Here is a 5,802-nt window from a genome sequence, read left to right on the forward strand (position 1 = left end):
TATATGCAATAACACATCATTATGTAATGTATTTTCTTTTCTATTAATGGGTGATGATTGTATCTTATTTTGAATGACGGGTACCGACTACTTATTGTAATTGTTACTGTTAAAATCAAAATAACAAAAAATTAACAAAGCAAAACACTTAATGAGAAACATGCAGAAAAGCATTGTTGCACAAACACAACCCAAAGTTCTTAATCTAATATGGATATTAAACATATCAGTGACAGTCCTAGCAGCAGAGTGATGGAGATAAGTAGCAATGATGTAGCAATGTATTCAGGATTCTTTTGTCCTGAATACATTACTGATGTTTTATTGATGTGCATCTACATTGATTAACTCAGTTAATATATTTTTCCATTAATAGAAAGAAAAATTGCATTTCTACATGATGACTTTATAAGAATAGTTTTTTTTCCAAGAACCACTAGTTTAACTGAGAAGAGTACAAAAAATAATTTGTATTCTGATATTAACTGTTAAAGTTTAGCTGATTTTTATACTATCTAGACAATACTAATATGACTTTTACTGCTGTTGTTGTGCTGTTAGCATCATTTGATACTCTTCTTAATTCAAAGTCATATTGTAAATTAATACTCCCACTAGTTCTACAGACTTCTCTGCAAAACTGTTGTGCTGTTATAGAAAATAAAATTAGCTTGAATTTGAAAAATGTTCAAGAATTGGGAAATATACAGCATCATTATATTAATATTTCTATTCTTGAGTGCCATTTAAAAATGAAATGCCTAATATTAATAACACATTTTGATTATATATTTGACACTTATATACATTTATTTTTTTACAAAAATATTTGTGTTAGTATCGTTTTGAGGAATGTTTTAAGTAAAATTAATTACAATGGAAAAAAATAAATCATTATTCCATATTTATTTTGCACTTCATCTTTCAGTGACTGAGAATTCATTGACATTTAGATTACCTCTAACTGAACCCTTTACTAGATAGTTATCAAACAGCCTAAGTCATCTTGGAAAGTTGCAATAATTCTCATAATTTTCACATGGAAGTTAATTGTTTTGTGTACATATGCTAAATATACCCTGTCACAGAAAGAAAAACTAAGAGAGATAAGATAGTCATTAAAAGGTTAGTATTGAACATTATTAAATAATGAACAGATTTTAAGAACATGTAAGCGATTAACATATTGTAGGTTTATTTTAAAATAATAGAAAATGTGTGCACAGTTGTAGTTAAATTATATTTCACAATGTGGTATATTCAAGGCAAACATATTAGAACTCTATGATGATAAATGTTTAATTGTCCTTTTATATTGTATATGAAGGTCAGTAAAATGTAAAAAGTGTTACTTTTTACAAAACTATGTCAAAGGGATGGAGTTAACCACTAATCTTTATACAGAAATCTTAAGAGAATTTGATACTTCAGTAATTAGAACATGTGCTTTGTTCAAAATCATTTTCTTTTCACCTTTTGCTATGTGCTGACCTTGGACTAAAAATGGCTTCAATTTAACAAAGTTGCCTTTCACTGTTTCATAAAAGAACACAAAGTATAACATTTGTCATTCCAAGCACTCTTTTACAGCATCCTTCGTAACCAAATCAGTTCACTTTCACTCAGCATTCCTTTTTTAAATGCAAATAACGCTCCGCAGTTTTCAAAGCCATCAACTCAGGCAGTACGTGCGATTAGATGTTGGTATTCACTGCAGCAGCATCCTGACAAGCTGATTATCCCTTTGGTGTTTGCGGCAGTCACAGCCTGTAATAAGCCAACGGCTGTAAATACTGGGGGGCCACTCATTTTCCCCTTTTGCACCCTGCATGAGCCAGCCAAAGCTGGAACCCTTCAATTCTGTCCTTTCCTGTCAGTAAGGATAATGGCTGAATACATTTTTTTAGAAGAAAATAATTGAGATGTAGATAACAGTGAACGAAAAGTGGGAGCTTTTGTTCAGAGGTTAAATTAGTTTCTTTATGCTCAACACCTACCTAATAACTGGATTCTTTCACTTAGGTAGAAATATGCAGGTGGCATGGCCTCTGTGGCAAAATAGCATTTTTGCTAGTGCTTCTCAATATGTTTTTAAGTCACTGCAGAACAATATATTTACCATTGTGGTAGCAAGGCTGTATCCTTTCTAACCCTGAAGGACATTAAGAGAACAAATCAACTTATGAGAAAGACTCTTTATATATGTAGCCTACAGTAGTCAAAATGAGTGCTTTAAAGATTTTTTAACAAGTCTTACAAAAAAGGAATCACATTTTCCTAGCTGGAGTTGTTAAGCCTTAAATGGGTATTAATGCATTATGCAAGCAAATATATACCTCAGAGCTTATTTCTCTAGCATTTATTTTTTTATGGATATTTGTGTACAACTACAAACAGAGTTATCACGTGTATACTTTGCATTAGTCAGCACCTCATGTATTTCTTGCTTGGTTTGATTAATTTTTTCTTTAAAAATCTTACTTTAGACATGTTTTACAATTGACATAACACTATTTGAACTTTATTATAAAGGAACAAGTAATAGGTTTATTCCATGCTGAAAAAAAGAGGAAAGAAAACAAAATGTTGTATTTTATTTCCTCTTTTTTACAGCATGGAATAAACCTATTACTTGTACCTTTGCAGCCTAGTCATGCTGATGCAGCAACCCACCTGAACTTTTATTATAAAGACTAGATATAAAACAACAATACCTGAAACTTATAAATGAAACTTGCAAAGTTCAAGCATAAAGAGAAAATATTTTTCAAACCTTTAAATAAATAAAACCTCATTTGAAATACTACTTTTATTACACATACAGTAGACTATATTTTTCTCCCTCACAGCTTTTTCTTAAACTGATTTAGACATCACCCATCCAGAGCTTACAAATTAAAAGCAAAAATGTTTATGAATCCAAAAGCTAAGCTCAAACTTTGTAACACACACAAGATATTGTAACATAGCAAATTATCACGTAATAAAGCTAAACTGTTGGTATTTATATAAAGAAAGAGAGTGCTAACATGTTAATAGAGAGCGCTATTCATGCTATTCATGTATAAATCTTCATCATGTGTAGTAACCCACAATATCAGGTTTGCTCCATCTTTATTTTAAATGATGCAGACTTAATTTAAATATAGGACAGTATTTAGCATTTATATTAAATATAGGACAGCATTTGCTTTATTTTAAGGAGAGAAATGATTAAGTTGTTGCAAACAAACCATCCTGTTTAAAAAATAGCATATTACAAACAGTGACTTTCTTATTTCCTTCTACTCCATATAAACATACAGTATTGAGCATCAAATGAAATTCATCATATATTACTTTTGTATATTTATAATGTCATTGCCAGGAAATTCACTCTCAATTTATTGAACTGACATTACATAGGTAATTTCCTATTCTGATTAGTATTTGTTATTAGCAGGGTTGATCAACAGGGGTTCTACTATGAAATGTACAGGCCAGTACTGTGTGTGGACACAGTAACTGAGGACCCTGAGCAGAAAGCAATCCAGAGACAGAGGTCGTGGCCTGGCTAGAATAAGAGAGGTAGAGTCAAGCAGGTGGTAGTTAGAGAGCTAAGACAGACTCATAGACTCATAGAGGAAACAAGCGGGGTTCAGACCAGAGGGTTCTAGGTTCTCAGAGTCCAGAAGATGGGAATTAGAGTCGATAACAAAATTGGGTCATAAGCCAAGAAGACCAGAGGAAAAGGAAGAGGGGGAAAACCCAGAGAGGACTCGGGGAAGAAGAGGCTCTGATGAGTGTAAACCCAATACTGAGCAGGGAGATAAGCGTGAAGCAGGTTAAAGTAGCCAAGAGGAGGGGGTGTGTCTGATTACTTAATTGAAACTGCACTGGAATGCAGAGAGTGTTGGGTCCTCATTGGGCAGGAGCTTAACATATAGGGAGCAATAGAAATCGCACATCTGTGACAAGCGTGCTTTGGTGGCAAAGGTGGCAAATACTATTTTGTGGGAATCTTGTCCTTTCCTTTTATAGAGTTCGGACAAACATTTGCATGTTCACTGGTTCCTGAGGCCTACTTACCATAATGTATGTCATCAAAGGTCATCCCACAAATGCTCAATAGTCTGGAAAGTATAGCATCCATGGCTTTAGTGTTGTCACATTCTCATTTTTGAAAGAAAACACGGTATCATGCAGTATCACGCAGTATCACGCGGTTAATCGCTTCATTTGACGTCATGCCGGAAACTATCCGGCGTCACCTTGTAAAACCGCCAGGGGGAGCTTAACCTCTCATGTACAGCATTCGAGCTTTTAATTTTGAACTGTGTATTACAGCATGTTAATCATCAGTCATTAAAATGTTGGTATATTTTATGAAAGCAAGATTGCTCAGTTGGACAAAAGTACACAACCTACCTTTATCAGAAATATTTATGCATCAAAGCCTTTACCGAAGATATTACTAATAGTATTAATAATGAATGAATATGATTATATTCGTGTACTGCGACAGGGCTGTGTAGGGCTGTTTCGCCTCCCTCTTCATGCGACTTCCCTTGTAGCCTACTGGTCTACGTGCCCGACTACCAACTCATGGGTTGTGTGTTCAAATCCAGCTGGTCCTGGACTTCTCTTTTAACAAACATTTCTTCGAAAAAATAGAATAGCGATATTATGGACAATCAATTGACTTTTATATTTCAAAATATCACAACATGATCGATTCTAAGTCATTTTTGATAACAATGAATAGTCACCTTCTTCCCTTCTGACAACGGTCCCTGCTTCTGCTTCCTGCTTCTATTGTGTGTGTTTGTGTAATAGAGTAAATTTTTATAGAGAAATGGAGGCTGGACAGTATGCGTTACAATATAAACATTTATATTGATTTAAATCGTGTTTTGATTTAAATCGCAAACGCGTGTTTAATTATATGTGTTTTTTAATCATAATCAGGCTAATGCAACATAAATTGATACAGTATCTTTGTCTTCTAAGTATCTTAATAAACTTTCAGCATAGCTTTCTACCCGTTTAGATTTATATTTCTTGGGATTTTGGGATCAAACGTGGAAGGATTAGATTGTAATCGTTTTTATTTTTCAAATACGTTTTAGAAAAGTGTAATCTATACCTGCCCAGACTGTACGCCTTCCTATACCCCGCCTTTCATTCCTGTCCTGCTCTTCCCCGCGCACCCCAGCCGGGCGCTCTTCGGCCTCTGCCCGGGACGAATGTATATTTTGATATTTACACCCGGCGCGGCACCCAGGGAGCATCTGCATTTATAACTTAGTTTTTAAAATTAGTCAAGCAATATGAAGCATCTCCTTTTACTTTTAAGTCCCTTAAATACATTGAGCACAGCTTTCTCACCACTTAAGATTGCTTTTTGATACCATCCTTACACAAAGCAGAAACTTTCCGATGACATACAGTACAAGTGGAAAGATTACAGATTTTAATCGTCTTTAATTTTGTTACGTTATACGTTTTAGGAACGTTTCATCAAAACAAACACCACAAAACTATTCTCGATTGTATTTCTGAATGTTATGTTACACCTACAGTAGTTCACTGCTTTAAATACATCGAATAAAGAAAGTTATGTGTAGCACTTTAGATCTTTTTTTCTGAACCAGGGAAAATCTGATCATGTTTCTCTATAACAATAATAAAAAACTTTATTTTACATATCACCTTTAAAAGTGGTAGTACCTTTTTTAGTACTATATTTTTGTATTATATTCCCTATTAATCAAACTCTAAGAGTATGTATCGGCTTGTCCCCTCCTCCTGCCCCTCTCTGTT

Source organism: Lepisosteus platostomus, chromosome 2 (assembly GCF_059453375.1).
Source record: "Lepisosteus platostomus isolate fLepPlt1 chromosome 2, fLepPlt1.hap1, whole genome shotgun sequence".
In the NCBI taxonomy this organism is placed as follows: Eukaryota; Metazoa; Chordata; class Actinopteri; order Semionotiformes; family Lepisosteidae; genus Lepisosteus; species Lepisosteus platostomus.